This window comes from Cervus elaphus, chromosome 21, assembly GCF_910594005.1.
Source record: "Cervus elaphus chromosome 21, mCerEla1.1, whole genome shotgun sequence".
In the NCBI taxonomy this organism is placed as follows: domain Eukaryota; kingdom Metazoa; phylum Chordata; class Mammalia; order Artiodactyla; family Cervidae; genus Cervus; species Cervus elaphus.
Window position 1 is genome coordinate 36,443,883 of NC_057835.1, and position 26,769 is coordinate 36,470,651.

Here is a 26,769-nt window from a genome sequence, read left to right on the forward strand (position 1 = left end):
CAACTAAGTTTGCCTTCTTGTTAGATCTGTTTTTATTCATCTGGTAAGGAAAACTTGTTTTTCAGAAATATTTATCATATTGCCATCTCACTTATCAGAGGGTCTTTGCTATTGTGCACTTTATAGGGAGGTATTTTGCTGAATTTCCTTGGTACCCAGAAAAACTGTCTTGTTTCAAATTAATCTTTATAGCTGCAAAGCTAAGAGAACTTTAGTAAGACATATTCTTCAGATTTTAAGTTTTGTTTTTCCATAGAGTAATTCAACATATTTTATCCTAAGTAATTTAGAACTCTTCATGTGTAAATGTATATTTTATTTTCCCTATATAATTTTTTGGAGCAACATCTAATTTCTATTTCCATTGGTTATTAAGTTTAACTAGCCAAATTTTAATCTTCTAATGACTACCTCACATTATTTTTAGAATGAGGCTAGACATAAATAGGTATATAAATAAATAGAAGAACAGGTACATATTCTTAAATATTTTCTTATTAAAACATTTCCCAACCAATTATGAAACCACACTAGTTTCTCTAGCCAAGATATGTGATACATCTTTTCAAATGTTCTCTAGAAATTCACAAGAATATAGTGACAAATATAATAAGAAATTTAAAAGTGAAACATTTATTCATCTGTGACCATTCCAGATATTTTAAAAGGAAAAAAAAGCAAACAAACTACTGTGTCTAGTGTATGTTCAATTCAGTTTGAAGAGATTGTTTTGAGTTTTGACTTTCTGGATTTTATAATGTTCCTTATTAATTTTCTGTTTATGTAAGATAGTATTAATAGTAACAATTTCATGAGAGTATCACTAGAGAGGTATTTTTATGCCAATTGCATACATGTATTCTGTTAACTTCACTTTCACTTTTTTTTTCATTTATTTTTATTAGTTGGAGGCTAATTACTTTACAATATTGTAGTGGGTTTTGTCACACATTGACATGAATCAGCCATGGATTTACATGTATTCCCCATCCCGATCCCCCCTCCCACCTCCCTCTCTACCCGATCCCTCTGGGTCTTCCCAGTGCACCAGGCCCGAGCACTTGTCTCATGCATCCAACCTGGGCTGGTGATCTGTTTCACCACAGATAATATACATGTTTCAATTCTGTTCTCTCGAATCATCCCACCCTCGCCTTCTCCCACAGAGTCCAAAAGACTGTTCTGTACATCTGTGTCTCTTTTTCTGTTTTGCATATAGGGTTATCGATACCATCTTTCTAAATTCCATATCACTTTTCACCTTCATGCATTGGAGAAGGAAATGGCAACTCAGTCCAGTGTTCTTGCCTGGAGAATCCCAGGGACGGGGGAGCCTGGTGGGCTGCCGTCTACGGGGTCGCACAGAGTCGGACATGACTGAAGTGACTTAGCAGCAGCAGCAACAGCATTCTGTCAACAAGCTGATGAGATAGATGCTATTTTTCTTATTTTATACACAGGAAAAATGGGACCATGAGAATTTAAGTAACTTTCCCTGTCACCCAACTTTAAAGTTCCTGGAGCCAGGATTTGAATCTCTGACTCCAAAGTACATAATAATAACATTAAAAGAAGGGTTGGGATAAATTAGGAGCTTGGGACTAGCAGCTACAAATTACTATATATAAAATAGATAAATAATGCTATATAGAAAGCATACTGTACTGTAGTGTTTACTACTGTGTAGCACAGGAAATTATATTCATTATCCCGTAATAAATCATAATGGAAAACAATATGGAAAATAATACATTTGTGTGCAATTGAATCACTTTGATGTACATCAGAAACTAATACAACTTTGTAAATCAAGTATACTTCAATTAAAAAATTTTTCCCACAAAAAAGGAATATTTTATATAGATTCAGGCTATACTTTTCAAATAGTGCTTTAAAGGAGAATCTGATAAGTTTAATTTTTACTGTCTCAAAAGTAGGACTCTTGTCTCCTAAAAAAAATGAATAAAACCATTTAATATTTAAAAATGTTAAGGAAACCAACTGCTTTAATTAGCAAGATTCTTTCACTAAACAGAGAAACCAAAGTCAAATTTCTCTTCACAAATAAAAAAGTAACTAAATTGAAAAATTACCCTTCCATGAAAGATTAAAAATAAAATGACTCTTAAGAACTTTATTAATACATTGTTAAATAGGGTGCTAGCAAGACTTTTTTTTTTCATTCAGCTGAGGAAAAAATTCATTTTTCCGTCAAACACCAATGTTAAGTAGGTTTGAATTTCTTTCCTTTGGTAAGGGAATTGGATTAATGTGTCAGAGCCCTAGGCTTAGGGAGTAGGTAGATTCAGTGTTATGTTTACACACTAGGCCTTTGAATATCATTTTGAAACAGAGGGAAAAAAGCCAGAGCACTTAGATCTGGAAAACTCCTGCAAACAGAGACAGTCTAGCAAAATCAAATCCATTCATATGAAAATAAAATCCTCTAGAGTCAAAAGACATTAAGTTTTCAACGGTACTATTGTGACAAACTGCCTCCCACCTACAACCTTCTGCGATATCTCCAAGTGGGGACAGTACTCTATATACAGAAAAGATGTCTTCCTTCTTTATTTTTGCACTTGGAAAATTATGTCTGCCCATCTGAGACTTAGGCATCTTAAAGTTGGGAAGCAAATGACAGAAGAAAAATTTACCAGACTATAAAACTTAATTGTTTCATTCAATTCTAATGGAGCATACCACATTATTTGTTATGCAGATACTTTTAGTGACAAGATCATCAGTGTTTTTATGGTACTCTAATTTTGAAGTGTGGGGAGTGGATGGATAGAATGTCTGTATTTGACAATTTTTAAAAAAATTTTTGACTGTGCTGGGTCTCCACTGTGACTGTGGGCTTTTCTTGAGCTGTGACACAGAGGCTTAGTTGCCCCAAAGCATGTGGGACCTTAGTTCCCCAAACAAGGATCAAACCTGTGTCCTCTGCATTGGCAGGCAGATTTTCAACCACTGGACCATGAGGGAAATCCTTGTATTTGACAATTGTAACCAATATTTTATTCTTGAAACTCTCCCACACTTTCTAACTGGGAACATCAAATCTTCACGCCCTAAGAGAATGAGAATTCCTCATGTCCAGCTCCATGGACTTGGGAGAAAATTTCCTAATGATAGCCTAAGAGAACTGCCCAAAAAAGGGCAGAATCGGGATTAACCCAAAATCCAATCCTCTTTTCACTATGCTGTCTTTCTCTGATTACTCTATTTCTTTTTCCATCGTTGGCTTCTCTTGATCATTATAGCATCTGAGGCTGGCCAAGCAATTCTGTTTCCAAGTCTTTTCTTCAAAGATGATTAGATAAGGCTGGGTGTTTTCATGCACCACAAACCTGTATTTATCATGCTTTTTTGCACCTGCATCACACTTTAAATGAATGGTATATACCAATATATGGAGCCCAGCAGGTGGAAAACTCAAAACACCATTATACTTCCCTAGTCAGCATTCTTTCTCACCACTATTTACTGCTGATTTTTTCACTTAAATTCATAATTTGGAGATCTTGAAAAAAATATGCTCAATATTGCTACTAATTTGGGAAAAGAAAACCAAAACCACTTGAGGTATCACTTCAAACCAGTCAGAATGGCTATCATCAAAAGGTGCACCAATAACAAATGTTGGCGAGGATGTAGTGAAAAGGGAACCCTCATACAGTGTTGGTGGGAATGTAATTGGTATAGCCACTGTGGAAAACAGCTCAGAGGTTTCTCAAAAATCTGAAAAAAGAACTACCATATGACCCGCAATTCCACTTCTGGGTGTATATCTGAAAAAATACCAAAAACGCTATTTCAAAAAGATATAGGCACCCCAAGGTTCACAGCAGCATTATTACAGTTGTCAAGGTAAGGAAGCAAACTAAGTGTCCATCAACAGACAAATGAATGATGAAGATATGGTATGTATATATATATACAATTGAATATTACTTAGTCATAAAAAGAATGAGATTCTGCATTGGCAATGACATGAATGAACATGGAAGGTATTATGCTAAGTGACATTAGACAGAGAAAATGATATCACAAAAATACTGCATGATATCACTTATATCTGAAATCTAAAATAATACAACAAACTACTGAATGCAACAGCAGCAAAAAAAAGCAGACTGACATATAGAGAACAAACCAGTGGTTACCAATGGGGAGAGGGGATGCGGGTAGCAAGGAAAAAAAGAGTTATTACTGGATTGTTTGAAATCTTGTGTGTGAAACTTGAAATTTGTAAAGCACCATAGAATTTAAAGGATCTTTCATTCAAGTTAAAAAAAAAAGAAAAAAGTGATACTATTTGGGGAATCATAGCACAAGTTAATTTTCAAAGAGAAGCAAAAATATAACCTTTAAAACGTTATGTTAGAGATAGTATCACAGTAAAATTGAAAATGGTTTCCCACATACTTCCAAATCATTCTGTAATAAAGTCTTTTCAAGTATTTTTCCATAAGGTTTCTCAAATTCAACCAAAATGTTCCGTTTTTTTTTTTTTCCCATTCTCAGTCATTTCCCTTCCCTTTTCAGATTTTCAAGCCTAGTTTATGACAAAAACTCAGCTGTTTTTCTTTCCGTCAGAGATAACTATCCTTAAAACCTTCCACTTCATCACTTCTTCATTCAAGAACTTCCCCTGACTACATCGTGTCCACCAGCTCAAACCTAAATTTTTAAACTTCCCAATTATATACAAAATAGATAAGCAACATGATCCTACTATATAGCACAAGAAACTATTCAATATCTTGTAATAGCCTATACCATTATAGGTATCTGAAGAATAAGAATCTGAAAAATAATATATATATATAAACTGAATCACTTTGCTATATACCTGAATCTAATACATTTTAAATCAACTATACTTCAATTTTTTAAAAATTACAGGTGAATTATTTTATCTCTTTTTTTCAAAGAAACCACAACTAATAGCAGTTCTGCGCTGCTCTAATTAAGCATGACCTTTTATTGCTAGAAGTCCCCTGTGGTGCAATTTATGGTACCTAGGAGAAATTTAAAACATGTTTACTCACACTTTGAAGCAGGAAAGGCGCATTAGGATAGAATCCCCTGAGTTACAAGAGGAGCTATGTGATTTTCCTCTGAAGAACTCTTCAAATAGAGTTCCAGCTGGTCCATGGGTCACATATGGTCCTGAGAGGATAGGTTATCCAATTTTCCTTCTTGCTCCTAAAATGATTTGAACATAATATGTTCTCTGGAGACAACTTGCATAATATCTGCTCCCTTCATAATTTTTTTTATCCTTTAGGAAACCAACTACCCAAAAAGAAAAAATAAAGAATTAAAGCAAGAGTGTTTATTTTGACCATTCAAGTGCCCAAGGAGTAACCTCTTTCTCAATTTTCGAGAGACTCCAGGTAAAAATTAACTATATCTCTCTCTTTTATATTTTAATGCCAGGTTGAAAAGTTTACCTGCAATACAGGAGACCCTGGGTTCAACCCCTGGGTTGGGAAGATCCCCTGGAAAAGGGAATGGCAACCCACTCCCAGTGCCTGGGAAATTCCATGGACAGAGGAGCTTGTCAGGCTACAGTCCATGGGGTTGTAAGAGAGTCGGACACAACTTAGTGACTAAACCACTACCACCACCATAGAGGACAGGAAGGCACCAAAGTGTTTTAGGTAAAGATGACATAATCTAATTTCTCTTTTAAAAAGTTATTCTCATGGGATGGGGAGAGGCAAGAGTGGAAGAGGAAAACCAGAGCTGAGAATTTCAGTTTCTCAGTTAAGGGATGATAGTGGCTTTAATTAAAATGGTGACAGTGAAAATGGAAAGAAAGGGGAGGATTTTTAAAACAACAAATGAGAGGAAAAAGAAAGAGGAAAGCTAGATCTGTAGCCACCATTAGTTTTTGTGAAGACCACTGGAAGAGAGGGTGTGGGCTTCCCATGTGGCATTTGTGATAAAGAACTCGCCTCCCAGTGCAAGAGACATAAATACAGGGATTTGATCCCTGGGTTGGGAAGATCCCCTGGAGGAGGGCATGGCAACCTACTCCAGTATTCTTGCCTGGAGAATCCCAGGGCCTGGAAGGCTATGGTCCATAAGTTCACACAGAGTCAGACACAGCTTAAGAGACTTAGCACACATGCACGGGAAGAAAGAGAGATGAGGACAGGGATGGAAGGCAGAGTGACACACAAGCGGCTCACCCATTATCAGTCAGATATCAGGGATGGAGCCCACGCTGTAGATACAGAACTTGGAGGTCATCAGCTTTAGATGTCATTCAAAGCCCTTGTACTATCTGAAACCATCTAGAGGAGGAAACCAAAAGGGGAAGAAAGGAGAGGGGAAGAGAGCAGGGGGAGAGGAGGGAAGATGAGAGGGCTCAGGACCAGAAGCCTTAAACTTTAAAGGCCAGTAGAGGAGAACAAGCCACCATCAAAGGATACTGATAAGGGATGCTGGGTCAAGAGAGGACTTTCTTTGTTTGTCTTGAGTTTGTGTCTGCTTTCTGAAATGGAAGCACTAGAATGTATATACATGCTTATGGGAATGATCCAGTATAAAGAACACCATTGATGACTTAGAAGAGAAGGTTAAATCAATCAACATACTTAGAAAGGCAAGAGAGTTTGGATCCAGAGTGAAAGAGGTAAGATTTACTGTTTATCTGAATCAAGTTTGAGAAAAAGTTTCTCTGATAGTCCCAACACAAGAAGAGATGTTAGACCTTTTCTTTTACCTACTCCTTCCATTAACTTCCAAATCTTCATTAATATATGACTTTATACCTAATATTGCAATATTTAACATGATACATATTTGCTTTTAAGGGAGGTTTTTTTTCTATTTACGTTAATTCTTATTGACTAGACCCAAGCCCAAAATAGTTTTAGTTATCATCAATTTTATCTAGACACTGAAGGAAGTATTTTTACATTTACTATCTCATTGAATGCTTAATATTAACAAAACAATGCATGCATGTTATTGTGTATGTGTTAATTAAGGTATTGTTGCTCTACAATGTTGTGTTAATTTCTGCTGTACAAGGAAGTGAATTGGCTGTATGTTTACATATATCCCCTCCATCTTGGACCTCCTCCACCACCCACCCCCGCCACACACACCCATCCCACCACTCCAGGTCACCACGCAGCACTGAGCTGAGCTCCCCGTGCTATAGAGCAGATTCCCACTAGCTATCTATTTTACACACGATAGTGTATATATATCAAAACACTGGAAGTGCAGCACAAAATGACCTCCGCTGTTTTCTTTCACTCTTTGATTCATGCACATTCAACTAGCACTTTCTCCTTTTGACTTCTCAATGAGTTAAAAAGAACTTAAAGGAAAAGGAACTATGGGTTGCTTTATCTTCCCCTTTCATCTATGTCATCATTTTCACATAAGTGACTGGCTAATACAGGGAAGTAACATGGTAAATATATCAGTTTGCCAGGGCCAACATAACAAAATGCCACAGATGAGGTGGCTTAAGCAATTGATACTTTTTTTCCCACAGTTCTAGAAGTTCAAGACCAAGATGGCAGTGCTGACTTCTTCTCAGTACTCTTTCCTTGGCTCAGAGGTGCTTTCTCTCTTTATTTTTAGATGGTATTCCCTATGTCTTTTGATGTTTGCATTAAATGTTTTCTTCTTGTAATGTTTTTGGAGGATGGCCCACTCTAACGACCTCATCTAACTTAATTATCTCTTCAAAGAACCTATTTCCAAATATAGTCACGTTTTGCAGTACTGGGGATTAGGACTTCAACATATGAATTTGGAAGGGCCACAGCGCAGCCCATTAACAGTCAGAAGGGATACGACCATGGTCACTAGGTGTTCACGCTTCTTAGACCACCACGGCCTTCTCTCTGAAGTCAAACCAAGTTTCAGTTGGAGGGTGTGGCTCCTGGGGCTGCTGTCCTCTCCACTTACTCAGTGTAACATATTGTGCTCTTTGAGTCTCACTGAGCTCTTATACACCAAGCCCCCTGGGGTTCTGTGCTCCTGAAGCATGAAGAAGGCTATATGAGGATGTTGTTGCTATTGTTTCGTAGCTGAGCTGTGTCCAACTCTTTGTGACTCCATGGACTGCAGCACACCAGGCTTTCCTGTCCTTCACTATCTCCCAGTTTCCTCAAATTCATTGTCCACTGACTCATGATGCCATCCAACCATCTCATCCTCTTTTGCTCTCTTCTCTTCCTGCACTCAATCTTTTCCAGCATCAGGGTCTTTTCGAATGAGTCGACTCTTGGCATCAGGTAGCCAAAGTATTGGAGCTTCAACTTCAGCTTTCCTTTAGGATCAACTGGTTTGATCTCCTTGCAGTCCAAGGGACTTTCAAGAGTCTTCTCCAGTCTACGGCCATACCACCCTGAACGCGCCCGATCTTGTCAAGAGTCTTCTCCAGCACCACAATTTGAAAGCATCAATTCTTCAGTGCTTGGCCTTCTTTATGGTCCAACTCTCACATCTGTACATGACTACTGGAAAAGCCATAGCTTTGACTACACATACTCTGGCTGGTAAAGTGATGTCTCTGCTATTTAATACACTGTCTAAGTTTGTCATTGTTTTTTTTCCAAGGAGAAAGTGTCTTTTAATTTCACGGCTGCAGTCACCATCCACAGTGATTTTGGATGAGGATGTGATTTTGTATATAGATGGCATGGCAGTAAATAGCAGACATACCACTTGAATCTCCTCTCTTCACATACATGCTTGCTCCATTGTTTCATATATATATATATATATATATATATATATATATATTTAAAATCATTTATTGCCTATACTGGTTCTTAGTTGCAGCATGTGGGATCTTTGATCTTCTTTGCAGCATGTAGGATCTTGCATAGTTGTGGCATGCAAACTCTTAGTTGCAGCATGTGGGATCTAATTCCCTAACTAGGGATTGAACCCATGCACCCTGCATAGGGAGTGTTTAGTCTTAGTCACTGGACCACCAGGGAAGTTCCACTCCATTGTTTCTTATAAAACTCAAGTTTAAATGTAAAATCTCAAATGTTAAAGTATTAAGAATTTCAAGATGGCAACAGCAGAGGAGCAAACCAAGAGCTTCTGAGCAAGACTTCCCATGCAACAGTACAGGTTGTATTCTCATGAAGCTGGCCTTGAACACAGATGCGGCCACCCACGGAAGGCGCTGTGATGTGGTACTGTGTAGTTGTCTCTGCTTTGTTTCACCTCTGAATTGGCCCAAGACATGCCAGGGCTGGCAATCTTTTCTCATCTTTCTTAGAATTGCCATGTGGTTTTGGAAGAAATACCGACACACCTGATAAAAATATGTATGCTGAAATGCATTCATAAAAATGTATAGATCAAAACTACACAATCTGAAAATGATTTTAAGAGAAGCCCATATCACAGCTTATGCATAAAATATTACATATTACACATTATAAATATATCTTCTGTACTTATAAATATTAGACAAAATAAAACAACATGCTGGATGGCACTGAATGTAAGTCAGGTTATAATGAAATGGTCTTAATTTTTTAAATGTGCATTTTTATATCTCCTTTTTAATCCATCAGCAGAAAGAGCATATGGACTGTCAGCTTCCAAGCTGGACACCTGGGTGTCCTGACCTTTTCCTGCTTGACTCTGCTGTTCTGTTTCAGCAATTTCAAAGTATGGTGGTCATACTTTGATGGTGGTCAATCCAGCCCCATCTCTGTTGTGGTTACTGAAATTCTTCCCAGTGTCTGGCAATTCATTATTTGATATTCCTAGGTTCCAGCACTGCCGGAACTCTACATCAATTTTTATGCTTCCAAGAGTATTCAGGGTGCATGGCAGGAAGGGCAGATCAGCTATCTGCCTTCAGAGCCAAGAAATCCACCTGCTGTACTGTCACTGCAAAACCAAGAATGAGCCGTGGATTTTCTGGGGTCAAATGAAGCACCTGCTGCATACTACCTTTTAATATTGCACATGTGTGCACATGCACACACACACACACACAAATTAGATGTGGGAGACACTGACACTGACTCAATGACACAACCAGGATTATACTCAACTTGCCAACCTCACTCACTGCTATTATGCTATTACGTTCTGCTTTGGGAGGTTAAGTGTTAGTCGCTCAGTTGTGTCTGACTCTTTGTGACCCCATAGACTGTAGCCCACCAGGCTCCTCTGTCCATGGGATTCTCCAGGCAAGAATACTGGAGTAGGTTGCCTTTCACTACTCCAGGGGATCTTCCCAACCCAGGGATCAAACCTGGGTCTTGCGCATTGCAGGCAGATTCTTTACTGTCTGAGCCACAAGGGAAGTTCCATAAGAGGTAATGTCTCTGTCTAATGGGATAAGACATAAATACATAAAAATGTAACATGTCAGGTAGAGAGGGAAATGGCAACCCACTCTAATATTCTTGCCTAGGAAATCCTTTGGACAGAGGAGCCTAGCGAGTTACAGTCCGTGGGGTCACAGCGTCAGACATGAGTAAGCAACTAAACAATATCAACAAACCTGTGAGGAGTTGGAAGCGTTATAAAAAAATTAAACAGTGGTGGGAGTTAGAGGGAACAATGGGAGGGGGTGCTACTTTAGGTAGAGTCACCATGGACACCCATTCTGATGGTGTGAAAATTGTTAAGAGACTGGAAGGAGGGAAGGAAGCAGTCACACAGACATCTTGCAGGGACATATTCACGGGGAGAAAGAGCAAAGGGTCTGAGGCAGGAGCTTCATGTGTTTCAGGAAGCATAAGGAAGCCAGTCTTGCTAGAGAACAGTAAGAGGGGATGAGGTTTGAGATTTCTTTGAATTGCGAATCCAATGGAGTAGTCACAGCAAGGAGTCTTGTGATTTATTCACCCAGGAGAAAAACCTCGAGGAGATCAAAGGCTGGGGTAGGGGCACTCCTAGGGGAAGACTGCTGCAATAGCCCTCAAGAAAGATGATGGCAGCTTGCACCATGGCAGCTTGCACCATGACGGCCATGGTGAGGTGTGGTCAGATTTGGGATATAATCTGATAAATTTTCTAATGAATTAGATTTGAGGTATGGGAGGAATAGAACTGTCAAGGATGACTCCACCTTTTTAGCCTAAAGAGCTAGAAGAACAGAATTGCCAATGACTGTAATTCTGCAACTTCTCCTCCTTTATAAAGAGATGACATTTCATGACAGACTCTAGGTCCATCCACAACATGACAAATGACCCGATTCCATTCCTTTTCATGGCTGAGTACTATTTCATTGTATATATGTACCACACCTTCTTTATCCATTCATCTGTCAATGGACATTTAGGTTGCTTCTATGACCTGGCTATTATAAATAGTGCTGCAATGAACATTAGAATACCAAGTGTAAAATACATAGCTAGTGGGAAGCTGTTGTATAGCACAGGGAGCTCAGCTCAGTGCTCTGTGATGACCTAGAGGGGTGGGTGGGAGTGAGGTTCAAGAGGAAGGGGATATATGTATACATATAGCTGATTCATGTTGTTGTACGGCAGAAACTAACATAACATTGTAACGCAATTATACTCCAACAAAAAAATAACACTGTAATCCAAGTGAGTATTTGCTATGATGATAATTAACTTGAAGTTAATTCTAATTTATAAAATTACATTTTAAAATTATTTCTTGACTATAAAACACTACTATAGTATGTGTAACATTCCTCACCACTGATCATTGTAATTCCAGTGTACATAATACCACATTTAGATTTTTCTGCATGCTCTTTATTTGGAGACCTAAAGAATAAATGAGCATTCTGCATTCCCCAAATGCAAGCTTACTTTCAGCTATTGTTTTAACTGGAATCTACTTTGGAGAACACTGAGTGTGTTTTGGTAAAGATGCTTCATAAGCCAAGACTTGTGAATTGAGCGATCATATAATTCATCATCCAAACTAAGACATTTTAAGGGGGTGGTCTAATAACAATGTTGTAATAATGAACATAAACAAGGAGGGTCCAGGTAGCCTAGTCATGGAATGTGATAAGAATAGACTCAGGAACTAACAAGGTGGCAAGAAGCTTCCAAAAGTACGACCTGCTGCAGAGGGCTGAGGTGTGTGACAAATGAGACCTGATCCTGGCTGGTGTTGGAGCAGAAGATGGCCCACCTTAATGGTGGGGCAGAAGGGTTTCTTAGTAGAGGCAGTCATGATGATGCAATGACAGGAGAGCTGTCTGGTTTTCTGTAATACAGTGAGGAGCAGGGGGAACAGACACTGCAGCATCAGGGTTGGGCCCCAAAAGCTGGATTCAGGACAAGGCTTCCATCCCAGAAATAGTCAGGGAACCAGAGAAGAGTGCAGTCCCAGCCACTAGACACCCAAGTGTCACAGTCCCGTGAGGAGCCCTCATATGGCTTAAGACAGTCAAATGGTCCCAAACCTCACCAAGTTATGGGAGGTGGTGAGATTCTTAGTGCTCTCTTTGTCTCATTCTCAAGCTGGAGGTTCAGTAAGGAATAATGTCTGAAAGGGACTCACAATCTACATCATTCTATGCACAAAAAAATAACAAGACAGGGTTATGTCCTATAAAACATCAAAGGCTACCATCAAAGGACAATTAAAATTGGTATTATGAATGATTTTCACACCAACAAAAAATCATAGAGAAAAATAGCACTAAGAAATAGCACTAGTATGTTGCCAAATATAGAAAGATATGTTTTGCGGTATTTTCTTTATACATCTTATTTGCTAAGAATAGAGAGTGCAGCTAAATTCCACTGCTTATCCGCCCATCACATCTCTCTTCCTCCCTCCCCAGATGTAACCACTACCCAGAACTGGATGTTTCTAATTCTCATACACATTTTTTATGGTTTTGCTCAATATAGAGGATACATTAAAAACCACTATTGTTACATATGTTTTAAAACTCTATTTAAATGGTGTCATATTATTTGCAGTACTCTGCAACCTGTTTTTTCTTACCACATTGTATTTTGGAGCTATATCCATTTTGCTAATGAAACTCTAATTTATTATTTCAGTATCTGATATTTCATTATATGAGTATACCAAAGTATACACACACCCATGCAGATAGATAGAAAGATGATAGATAAATAGACACATACATACATATAGAGACTATTGTTGTGTTGACAGTTGTTTGCAATTATTCGCTATTACAAAGAATGTAGCAATGAAAATGCCTTCCCATTTTTCCCTGTGCCCACATAAGAGGTTTTCTCAAGCAGTGGCTCCCAGTGGGGCAGGATCAGCTCTTAGGAGACAATTGAACATTTTGTGGGGGAGGATTTGGCTCCCACAGTGATCGGCTGGCACTCCCGGCATTTCCTGTGCTGAAGTCAAAAGCAGTGACTTGTCCTGTATCCTCCAGTAGGGCTTCTGTGTAATTGAAAAACCTGTTTGAAAGTAACCCAAGCCTAGAACCTTACTCCATTTTATACATATAAACACAAACTATTGCCATATACTCTGGATGTTAAATATAACTGTAAATTGAGCAAAGATCATATTTTGTTCACAACTTTATTAATTTGGGAGAACTTGCCATTTTGGAAAATTACATCACCAACAGTAACTTAACTTTTGAGTGGCTAAAACAACAGTCTGTTTTTAGAAGTCCCATTCACGTAATCTATGAAGGTATGTGTATGTGCGCTCAGTCGCTAAATCACCTCCAACCGTTTGTGACCCCATAGACTACAGCCCACCAGGCTCCTCTGTCCATGGGATTTTCCAGGCAAGAATACTAGACTGGGTTGCCATTTCCTCCTCCAGGGGTTCTTCCCTACCCAGGGACAGAACCAGCATCCCTTGTGTCTCCTGCATTGACGGGTGGATTCTTTACCACTACGCCATCTGGGAAGCCCTACGCAGGTATGTACTTCTTCATTATTCCCAAACATCTATATATTGAAATACATATTTTATGATGATATTTCTCTTTTATATTTAGATAATGGCATTATACTGACTTTTGTCTGAAATTAAAAAGAGGGTGATTTTGTTGTAAAAAGAGAGTTTAGATCTGACAAACAAGAGAATCATTACCTCTGTGTGTGTGTGTGTGGGTGTGTGTCTGTGTGCACATGTGTGTGTGTGCATACTGTATACACACAGAAACTACCAAGTACATCCTTAACATTACAGTCCTTTATCAGTTTTCCTTCTAGGGAAGTTGTGCTAGTTTTTTTTAATTTTTTTAAGCTTTGTTTTATTCTAGTTGTATTGAGATTAGTTGACATACAGCACTGCATAAGTATAAGGTGTACAGCATGATGAAGTTTAGTGAAGATTCATCTTCTCATATAGATACAAAATAAAAGAAAAAAGGTATTTTTAACTTGTATGAGAACTCTGAGGATTTACTCTCTTAATAACTTTCATACATAACATACAGCAGTGTTCACTGTATTGATCATGTTGTATGTCACTTCCCTAGTATTAATACTTATTTATTGTATAACTATAAATGTATACCTTTTGACCACCTTCATCCAATTCCCCATCTCTCTACCCCCTGCCTCTGGTGACCACAAATCTGATCTCTTTCTCTATGAATCTGTTTGTTGAGATATAGTTGACCGACAATCTTATTTTAGCTCCTGGTGCACAACACAGGGGTTCGGTATTTCTATACATTACAAAGTGATCACCACCATTAGTTGTGCTAGTTTATAAACCCACCAGCAGTGACTGAGAACTTTGTTCCACGTGCTTGCCAGTTTCTGAACTGTCACTTTTTTTAAATGACTGCCTATCTAACGGGTATGACATAAACTTTGATTGTTGCTTAATTTCCATTTCCCTGATACTAGCAAGACCAAGAATCAATTTCACATGTTTGTGGGCCTCTCAGGGTCCTTCTTCTGAGAATTTCTGGTTCATATTCACAGGCCTTTCTCCAATTGCTTTTATGTGTTCCAGACTAAACTATTTTTTCATTCTGTGCTATATAATGTCTACTACTCCCTGGAATGTCTTTTTACTTTGATTCTGATGTCTTTTATTTTATGAAAATTTTTCATGTTAATAAAAACAGATTCATTAAAAAATTCCTTTCCTGTCCTATTTTTTTAAATCTCTCTTTTTTTTTAACTTCAAGTTTTAAATTTCTACTCCAAATATTAATATTTTGCTTTTCACATATGTCTTTAAGTGACCTGGAGTTTATTTTTGTGATTAGGATGAGATAAGAATCTAATTTTTTTCTGAGGAAATAACTCTTTCTCCCCAGCATTTTGTATTGAATTCTCCATCCTTTCCCCATTTGAAATGCTTTCCTCCACAAAATATGCACATATCTGTTCCTGAACACTCTCTTCTGCTGATGACTTTGTTTTCATAATCCAGAAACAATATTACTATCTTGATTAGTTCAGCTTTATAACAAGTATCAAAATTTGGTAGGCCAAATTCCCCTGTGTTTCTATTTGTGATTGTTGTTCAGCCATTAAGTTGTGTCCAACTCTTTGTGACCCTATGGACTGCAGCACGCCAGGCCTCCCTGTCCCTCACTATCTCCCAGATTTTCCCAAATTCATGTCCATTGAGTCAGTGTTTCTATTATCAATTTTCAAAAATGTACAGGCTATTCTTAATCCTTTGTTTTTTTCCATTTGAATTTTAAAGGGTCAACTGGCACAGTCCATAAAAAATCTCTGGGAATTTTAATTGGAATCACATGATATTAATGGATAAATTTCAGGAAAAGTGAATCTTTATAATATTAAATATTTATGTCTATGTATTTGTAACATTGAATCAATTCTTGTTTATATTGTAGCAGATTCTGCTTCTTGTCTTCCCAACAAACTTCTTTATCTTCCTTGATAACAAAATATAAATATTTTTAGAGATGGCAACAAGCCTAGCCTCAGGTGATGAATGGTAGACATTCGATAAGTGGCACCTGTTTACTGGCATCACCCCGTGGTCCATGACTTAGTAACCAAAGCAAAATAAAGCTCTATGTTGCTGTTGTTCAGTCAGTTTGACTCTTTGCAGCCCCAGGGACTGCAGCACGCCAGGCTTCCCTGTCCTCCACCATCTCGCAGAGCTTGCTCAAACTCATGTCCATTGAATCAGTGATGCCGTCCAACCATCTTGTCCTCTGTCATCCCCTTCTCCTCCTGCCTTCAATCTTTCCCAGCATCAGAGTCTTTTCTAATGAGTCAGTTCTTCATATCAGCTGGTCAAAGTATTGGAGCTTCAGCTTCAGCATCAGTCCTTCCAATGAATATTTCAGGTTTATTTCCTTTGGTATCAACTGGTTTGATCTCCTTATAGTCCAAGGGACCCTCAAGAGTCTTCTCCAACACCACGGTTCAAAAGCATCAGTTCTACAATGTTCAGCCTTCTTTATCATCCAACTCTCACATCCATACATGACTACTGGAAAAACTATAGCTTTGCTAAACAGACCTTTGTCAGCAAAGTAATGTCTCTGCTTTTTAATATGCTGCCTAGGTTGGTCATAGCTTTTCTTCCAAGGAGCAACCATCTTTTAATTTCATGGCTTCAGTCACAATCTGCAATGATTTTGAGAGCCCAAAAAAAAGAGTGTGTTACTGTTTCCATTGTTTCCCCATCTACATAAGAGTCTAAGTAAGACTAAGGAAATTACAGCCCATTGGTCAGATCTGTCCACTTCCTGTTTTTGTAAAGAGTTTTTCTTGGAACACTGCCATGCCCATTCATTTGCATGTTGTCTATATCTACATGTACACTACAGCAGCAAACTCTTGCATCAAGCATCTGACCCAAAAAAAAAACAAAGATTGTATATTAATGCATATATATATATGTGTGTGTATATATATATATATATATATACAGCATCTAGAAAAAATGGTACTGATGAACCTATCTGCTATCTGCAGGGCGGGAATAGAGACACAGACATAGAGAAAGGACCTGTGGACACAGCGTGGGGAGGAGAAGGTGAGACGAAGTGAGAGGGTAGCACTGATATATATGCACTGAGTAAGTAAGTGTTAGTCGCTTAGTCATATTTGACTCTTTGAGACCCCCTGGAGTATAGACCACCAGGCTCCTCTGTCCATAGAATCCTCCGGGCAAGAATACTGGAGTGGGTTGCCATTCCCTTCTCCAAGGGATCTTCCCGACCCAGGGATAGAACCTGGGTCTTCTGCATTGCAGGCAGATTCTCTAACACCTGGGCCACCAGGGAAGCCTGATATATGCACTACCATGCGTAAAACAGATAGTTAGTGGGAAGCTGCCATATAACATGGGGAGCCCAGCCCAGTGCTCTGTGATGACCTACAGGTGGGATGGGGGTGGGAAAGGAAGGAGGCTCAAGAAGGAGGGGATGTGTGTATATAAATATATATACATATGTGTGTATATATATATATATATATATATATATATATATATATATATATATATGCTATGGCTGACTTGAGTTGCTGCAGGGCAGAAACCAACACAACATTGTAAAACAATTGCCCTCTGATTATAATAAATAAATAAATAAGAGCCTGACCAGATAGCCAATTAGGCTTTTTATAGAAAAGCCTACCAACTTCTGACTTGGACAGTATTTGTAGCCAGACATTGCCTTGGCTGGGTCTATTTTCCAGATGCTTACTGTTCCATTATTTTGCAACTTTAAGTATCCATGGGGCCCAAACTTTTCTGAAAAGACTTTTAGATTCCCAATAAAGGCAAAGACCATAAAAGAAAAGCTTGCTGTCACCAACTCTTCTACTTTTTTTCTGATTCCACTGTAGACTGGATGCCTGATATCTTGCAAATATGGGGCAACTATTACGGGGGGTGGGGGAGGGCAAGAGATAAGCCAAAGACAACAGACAGAGCCAGCTATATAATTTGCAGGGTCTAGTACAAAAATAAAAATGTGGGGCCCCTTGTCTAAAAAGCAGGGATAAAATACTATTAAAGGTACTAAAATATAAAGCTTTTCCCTTTCTTCCATGTCTTTTTCTTGATTTGCCATGGTAATTTTTATTTGCAGTTTAATAGAGTTCTCAGTAAAGAAAACTTAAAACCTCAAATGGTTAGCATGAATTTTACCATTTTCTCTATATCATGCAATGTCAGTTTGAAATGCAAATATAAGAACCTTCAACTCATTTGCAGAATCCCCAAATTACATAATTTATAGTTCATAGCTTGGACACACATATGTATTTCACTCTTAGCAGAACAGTAGAAATGCTGTACAAGATTAACTCAATTGTCTTTATTTCATGTCTCTAATTGCACACATTCAACCAACACTCTCTACCTGGGATTTACAGATAAGTAAGGCGGGTCAGTGGTAAAGAATCTGCTTGCCAATGCAGGAGGCGTGTTTGATCCCTGGGTTGGGAAGATCCCCTGAAGGAGCAAATAGCAACCCACTCCAGCATTCTTGCCTGGAAAATCCCATGGACAGAAAAGCCTGGTGGGCTACAGTCCATGGGGTTGCAAAGAGGTGGACAGACTGAGCATGCATGCAAGGAAAGACTGAAAGAAAAAGATACAATGAGTTGCCCTATCTTTCCCTTTTCTCTTGTCATCACTTTCATTATAAATGAAATGTCTAATATATAGGGAAGTGATGTAAGACAGGATACAATTGGGACCCTTAGTTGTCTGTGTCTCTCAGAATGCCATTGCCTCCATTCTGTATCTGAAGCAAGTCCTGGTTTGAATGGAAAATTAGCCTCTCTGGGCTGTTATCTCCCTGCCTTTGTCAGATGGAACATGCCTAATCAACACTAACTTTAAATCTCACTGAATTCCCGTGCATCCTGGAAATGTGTGCTCAAGTTCAGTCATGTCCAACTCTTTACCACCCCATAGACTGTAGCCTGCCAGCCTCCTCTGTCCATGAAATTCTCCAGGCAACAATTCTGAAGTGGGTTGCCATTTCCTTTGCCAGGGGATCTTCCCGATCCAGGAATCGAACCCAGGTCTCTTGTGTCTCCCGCATTGCAGGCAGATTCTTTACCAACTGTGCCACCCCTAGTTCAACAGAAATTCTGTGCTCATGGGTCATCACAGAGATGATGCAAGGAATGAAACACAATTTCCACATATCTCCTCTGCTTACACATATGTCCTACTGGATGTCATTTACTAAATACAAATTCAAATATAAAATTATCAAGACTTTCCAAACAGAACAGGAGAGCACTAACCCAAGCACAGAACCCTTGAGTGTGGAGGCTCAAGTGACTTTACAGGTCATATGCCCACGAAACCAGCCCTGATGGCCAAGCAAAACCAGCACAAAGGTCCCACAACAGGACTGATGTATTAAGCTGCCAAAACAAACTATCTTCAAACATTTTCTTCAATAAACAATAAATGTCCTCATGATTTAGTTCAGCTTTTCTTTTCCTAACAGCTGAAACCACTCCATGTCTTTTGTTAGATTTATACTTAGGCCCATCAGAGTTTTTATTACTATTATAAAATATAACATTATAAATTATGTTATCTGGTTATTTGTGGCTGTGGCATGTTAATACAGTTGATTTTTGTAGGCTGCTATTTTATTCAGGATCTGTCAAATTTGCTTACTAGTTCTAGTAAGAGTCTCTTGAATTCTCTTAAAACCTCCTGAGTTTTAATCACAAATATATACATGCAATGTGTAAATGTTGAAAATGTTGCTTTGCTTTTTCAACCTTTATGCCTTTTTCCCCCTGGTTTTACTACAACTAGATTGTACTTCAGGTGTGATGATGAGCAAAATTCTTGCTCTTGTTCCTGACTTCAAAGGAAATTCTTTTTCTCATCACTAAGTATGCTATGTGCTATAGAATTTTGATGAATTCTTTTTATCAAGTAAAAGAAATACAATCTATTTCTATTTTGTGAAGAGTTTTTATAATGAAAGAAAGCAGAGATTTATCAGAAGATTTTTCTGCATCTATTGAAATAATCCAAGTGTTTAGTGTCATCAAATATTTAATGTAGAGAATTACTTCAATAAATTCTTTCATTTTAAGCCTCTTTTATATTCCTAAGCTAAACTTGAGTATGAAGCATTATAATGTTCACATTAAAATGTTCACACATACTCAATACACAACCATACACAAACATACATATGAATCTAATATGAACATCTATTTCATAAATATAATGGATCATAATTTTCCTTCTTGTTCTGTTCCTGTCTGGTTTTGTTATCAAATTTATATTACTCTCATTAAAAAAATGGGAAAAATTCCTTTTTTGCTTATTTGCTTTATTTAATCACTAATGCATATATATATAAAAGACAAATATGTATATATATATAAAATAAATATTTTTTTTAATATGCTGCAAAATACACAAATTATCTGTTCCTTAAATGTTTGGGCAAATGTGCCTATAAATGACCTGAATCTTGGACAAGCAACCCCAAAATGCTTTTTTTTCCCTTTATTTGTTTTTCTTGTTGTTTTTGCTATATTTTAAAACTACTAATACAATACAGTTTATTTCTTCTTGATTTAATAATAGTACATTTTATTTTTTCCCAGAAATTTTCCATTTTTCCACACTGAAGTTTTTAACTGTGTAAATAAAACTACTCGTGACTCCACCATAAAAATGACTATATTTCAAATATTTATCAGTTTATAAATTCACATTCCCACTAGATTATAGATGCTCTTAGCGCAGGCACTAGATCTGTCTCCTCTACATGTCTAGAATCTAGTACATAAGAGATACTCATGTACCATTTGTTGAGTAAGATAATGAATGAATGAATATCTACTTGAAAACTGTGGGAAGCCTTTTTTATTTCCAATTCACATGCTGTTCTATACTTTTCTATTTCTGTTACTTACTGTGTTGTATGACAATGCAGGAATTACAGCATCTAATTTGAGTAGCAAATTTAGGAAGATTTTGCTACATTTCAAGAATAATTCAAACTCATGTTAAATAATCACTTTATCACTATGTAATTTTTAATATCTTTAATAATAACAACTCAGTGCTCCAAAACTACATTTCACTGTAACATGTTCCAAAAGTTTTCTTCCTTTCATGAAAATTAAACCTTTCCAACCAAGTAACAGTTGCTAAGGGATTTGGAATGGAGATTAGCATAGATTTGGGTAGCACAAATGATCTTTTGTGCATGGTTAACAGTCTACTTTTCATCTGAAAAATTAATATCTTTGTCTGTGATGCCCACTAAGCCTAGTCTGAAAATAAGCTAAATATAATCCCCCTCTCTTTAATTTCCATGAGGCCAGCACCACTTGATCTGATTATGTAATGTCAAAAACTGAAGTTTACTGTCTAAATGCATCACACCTCCATGTCCTGGTGCTGACAGTCTTCGGCAATAACTCAACTTCTATTTCTTAAAGGAGATTCTGAAAACATGTTTAGGGAAAGGCTGCCCAAAAGATCTTAACAGAGAAACATTTTAATTTTGTTGCCTCAAAATTTTGGAAATTATTCATATATATACATATATTAGTCTATCATTTTGTTTGATAGATTCCCGTACTTCCTACCAATTTCCTTCACTTTGATTCTCATCACCTTTTCCCAGAGAAGCGGCTTCACTATTCTCATTCTCATTGACTTCAGGTCTATTGAAGCAGGCCCAGGCCCAGATGCAGCAGTGGACAGTCCTACCAGCCTGTTTGTGCTCCAGTCTTCCTAACAAGGGGTCAGCTCTGGACAAGGTCACAGCCCACGACTTCTCCCTGGGACAACATTCTTAGGGTTCATTGTATATGACTGACTCTCCTCTTCTGAGACCCTGCAAGCTCACCACAAATCCCCAAATAAACAGCTTGATTTTACCAATAAGATTTTAAAAAAATTCTCCTCAGTGTTCTGGGCTCCCCTGGTGGCTCAGTGGTAAAGAATCTGCCTGCCAATGCAGGAGACGCGGGTTCAATCCCTGGGTGAGGAAGATCCCTTGGAAAAGGAAATGGCAGCCCACTCCAGTGTTCTTGCCTGGGAAATCCCATGGACAGAAGGAGCTTTGTGGGCTACAGTCCTTTGGGTTGCAAAAGAGCACAACTTAGCAACTAAACAACATTAACAACAGTTATGTATTAGTAAAGAATAAGAGGAGAAAAAATGTTCATGGGAATGTAGAAAGGAAAGTCATTAAATTTCAATTCCAGGAACATTATGTATATCCCCACACTCGTTTTCCACAGATTGTGAAAAACATCATTTCCATTGTTTATGATTTAGTTTCCCCATCTGAAAAATAGAAATGATGATTCATATTTCTTACTTTTCAGGTATAAGTGAAAATAGTCTGTATTGTCCAGAGACTAAATATGAATTCAAGCTATTATCATTACAAATATTGAGTGTAACTCTCAGCTTTCAAATAACATACTAATAATTAAAATATAAAACATACCAAACTCATGCAGGATTCCTGATTTGTTATCAGATAAAACTAAAGTCATACTTCTTGGGCAAAGGCCACCATCCAAGACCTCATGATTTATTATTGAAAGATGCAGGGAGTTGATATTTTAAGATAGTTAACATGGAACAGTCTCACTCAAGTCTTGCTATTGTTCCCAGAGATGTCCTTATTCCTTCAGAAAAAGATAAATGGTTGCAATTGTCCCTATTAAGATGGAGAATAATCAAAAGGAAAGCACTTCCTCACTAATTCCCATCTCCATAGAAACCACTCAGCTCCCAAGCCTCTTGTCTACAGACATCAGTCCACAGTTTGCTGATATTAGGCAGTCTGAACCCAAAGCCTCCGTTCTCTCACACTGTGATACCTTGAAGGGCAAGCTGAAAGAACAAAAAGGCTTGTGCCAAATTTTTAAAGACCCCACTACATCAAATTTAAATCCTTCCTGTATTTCATTTTCCAGTCTCTAAGAACCTATCCCAAACACAAGTTAAAAGGGCCCTGCAAAATGTGCCTGTTATCAGAATGCCCTTAATCCTGAATATCCCTTTCTGTTATTTACACTCAAATGGTGCATTGATAAGAATTTCCTCTCTTCTCTCTCTCTCTTTTTTTAATATGTATATTCTCAGAAGAGTGAGCAGGCTGTGGGAATTTTTACCTGCTGTGTGAACAAGTCACTTTCCTGTGTCAGTGACCAATGAGTGGCATTCATTGCCCAGGTCCTTTTGTTCCTATTCAGATTTCAGGTTGGGGGATGTTATAGTAAATAGCCTAAGGCTGATTGAAAATAATTTAACTCAGTGGCTAATTGGATTTAATAATTACACTGGAGCCTTAAGTGAATTGAAGTCCATTGACCTGAAAAAGACTTATCAAACTAGAATTCTGGGGGTGAGTTTGGATTGATAGAATTTTAGAGATATTTAAGTCAGGATTCTAAAACCCTAGCTAATTGCAGCCATAAACTGCAGAACTTTGAAAAAAAAAATCAGAGACCCCCTTAACTCCTATTCTATATCCACTGAGTCAGAATCTACATGGGTTGAACCCAAGAATTTGTATTTTTTTGAGATGCCAATCATCAACTAAATTTGGACATTTTTTTCTAGCATCACCCTCTGTGCTACCCGTTTTACAGATAGTAATATTGACACATGATGTCTAGTTCAGAGATCTCAGTGCCTTCCAGATACAGATAATGAATGAAAGGAGTGGGCCAGGAAAAGAGTAGAGAGTGGAGAGGATAGTGGCAACCAAGACAGCACAAAACTCAAAGAGATGATACTACTCAGCTCTGGACAAGTGTCATAGAAAATGCAAACCCCAAAGCAACTGACCGTCACCTTCTCTCCTGCCCCACTTACCGTTTTCTGTCCAAGAGAAACTGAATATCCAGATTTTTAGGAGGAAATGCTGTAGGAAAAAAGCTAAACATAGGTTTAGACTGAATCTATAACTACCAGTTTACCACCCTTTACAGAAAATATAAGCAACTTGCCTAACATCACACAAAGAGGACTGTGACACAGAATAAATGAGGTTTTATGGATTCCAAGACAAAATTATGAACGTCACCCTCTTCTCCCATTTCTTTAACTTGTAAAAGTCAAAGGGTGGATGATCTTTAAATTGCCTCCCAACACAAGATTTCAGGATTTTATCCTAGTCAATGTGTTGAGGTCTTTTTACAGTGATTTTGTTTTCCTCTTTAAGACACTTGCTTGGCATTTAAAAAGGCATAGTTTACATGCCAGATAAAATAAAAACTAATGGCTCAAGGAGAACATAGGACCATTCCCCTGCTTATGTCCTCTGCTTTAGAGTAACAATCAGAACCTGACTGCTCAGTGGCTTTGTTTTCACTAAACCTGAATTTTCATTAAAATTTTAACAGTAAATTTCTAAACTGTGTATTTCTAAACTATGACTGACCAGGTGGCACTAGTGGTAAAGAAGGTGCCTATCAATGCAGGAAACACAAGTAATGGGGGTCCGGTCCCTGGGTCGGGAAGATTTCCTGGAGAAGGAAATGGCAACCCACTCCAGTATCCTTGCCTGGAAAATTCATGGACAGAGGAGCCTGGCAGGCTATAGTCTATGGGATCATAGAGGGTCAGACATGACTGAGCCATTGAGAAGTGTATTGACAGCCTTAAAAATTCACTTCAGAGTTTACTGCAAAAAGCCCAGAACTGGTAGATCTGAGGTCTTTCCACTTCCCTCCCACAATCACCCCATCCTCATCCCTGCTACCCATAACAGAGATCAAGTCCTGAGCCTTTGGAGTGGGAGTACTCACTCCAAGACCCTAGACAACAAGAGAACTAACCCTCAGTTCAGTTCAGTAGCTCAGTCGTGTCTGATTCTTTGCCACCCCATGAATCGCAGCACACCAGGCCTCCCTGTCCATCACCAACTCCCGGAGTTTACTCAAACTCATGCCCATCGAGTCGGTGATGCCATCCCGCCATCTCATCCGCTGTCGTCCCCTTCTCCTCCTGCCCTCAATCCCTCCCAGCATCAGGGTCTTCTCCAATGAGTCAACTCTTTGCATGAGGTGGCCAAAGTACTGGAGTTTCAGCTTCAGCATCAGTCCTTCCAATGAACACCCAGGACTGATCTCCTTTAGGATGGACTGGTTGGATCTCCTTGCAGTCCAAGGGACTCTCAAGAGTCTTCTCCAACACCACAGTTCAAAAGCATCAATTTTTCGGCGCTCAGCTTTCTTCACAGTACAACTCTCACATCCGTACATGACCACTGGAAAAACCATAACCTTGACTAGACGGACCTTTGCTGGCAAAGTAATGTCTCTGCTTTTTAATATGCTATCCAGGTTGGTCATAACTTTCCTTCCAAGGAGTAAGCGTCTTTTAATTTCATGGCTGCAGTCACCATCTGCAGTGATTTTGGAGCCCAAAAAAATAAAGTCTGACACTGCTTCCATTGTTTCCCCATCTATGTCCCATGAAGTGATGGGGCCAGATGCCATGATCTTAGTTTTATGAATGTTGAGCTTTAAGCTAACTTTTTCACTCTCCTCTTTCACTTTCATCAAGAGGCTCTTTAGTTCTTCTTCACTTTCTGCCATAAGGGTGGTGTCATCTGCATATCTGAGGTTATTGATATTTCTCCCAGCAATCTTGATTCCAGCTTGTGTTTCTTCCAGCCCAGCGTTTCTCTGCATATATACTGCATATATACTCTGCATATAAGTTAAATAAGCAGGGTGACAATATAAAGCCTTGACGTACCCCTTTTCCTATTTGGAACCAGTCTGCTGTTCCATGTCCAATTCTAACTGTTGCTTCCTGACCTGCATACAGGTTTCTCAAGAGGCAGGTCAGGTGGTCTGGTATTCCCATCTCTTTCAGAATTTTCCACAGTTTACTGTGATCCACACAGTCAAAAGCTTTGGCATAGTCAATAAAGCAGAAGTAGATGTTTTTCTGGAACTCTCTTGCTTTTTTGATGATCCAGCAGATGTTGGCAATTTGATCTCTGGTTCATCTGCTTTTTCTAGAACCAGTTTGAACATCTGGAAGTTCACGGTTCACATATTGCTGAAGCCTGGCTTGGAGAATTTTGAGCATTACTTTACTAGTATGTGAGATGAGTGCAACTATGTGGTAGTTTGAGCATTCTTTGGCATTGCCTTTCTTAGGGATTGGAATGAAAACTGAATTTTCCAGTCCTGTGGCCACTGCTGAGTTTTCCAAATTTCCTGGCATATTGAGTGTAGCACTTTCACAGCATCATCTTTCAGGATTTGAAATAGCTCAACTGGAATTCCATCACTTCCACTAGCTTTGTTCATAGTGATGCTTTCTAAGGCCCACTTGACTCCACATTTCAGGATGTCTGGCTCTAGGTGAGTGATCACACCATCATGATTATCTCAGTTGTGAAGATCTTTTTTGCACAGTTCTTCTGTGTATTCTTGCCACCTCTTCTTAATATCTTCTACTTCTGTTAGGTCCATACCATTTCTGTCCTTTATTAAACCTATCTTTGCATGAAATGTTCCCTTGGTATCTCTAATTTTCTTGAAGAGATCTCTAATCTTTCCCATTCTGTTGTTTTCCTCTATTTCTTTACATTGATCACTGAGGAAGGCTTTCTTATCTCTCCTCGCTATTCTTTGGACCTCTGCATTCAAATGGGAATATCTTTCCTTTTCTCCTTTGCTTTTCACTTCTCTTTTCACAGCTATTTGTAAGGCCTCTTCAGACAACCATTTTGCCTTTTTGCATTTCTTTTCCATGAGGATGGTCTTGATCCCTGTCTCCTGTACAATGTCACGAACCTCCATCCATAGTTCATCAGGCACTCTGTCTATCAGATCTAGTCCCTTAAATCTATTTCTCGCTCCACTG

At 38.4% G+C, this 26,769-nt stretch overlaps 1 long non-coding RNA gene across 1 annotated transcript in view; it reads left to right on the forward strand.

The window, feature by feature from the left end:
- The window catches only part of LOC122679423, a 45,523-nt gene extending 23,749 nt beyond the window's left edge, over positions 1-21,774 (forward strand). Inside the window, exons 3-4 of the long non-coding RNA XR_006336398.1 lie at positions 5,297-5,405; positions 21,583-21,774. This is a non-coding gene — a long non-coding RNA (uncharacterized LOC122679423). The remainder of the gene's footprint in view (positions 1-5,296; positions 5,406-21,582) is intronic.
- Positions 21,775-26,769: the final 4,995 nt, after the last annotated feature.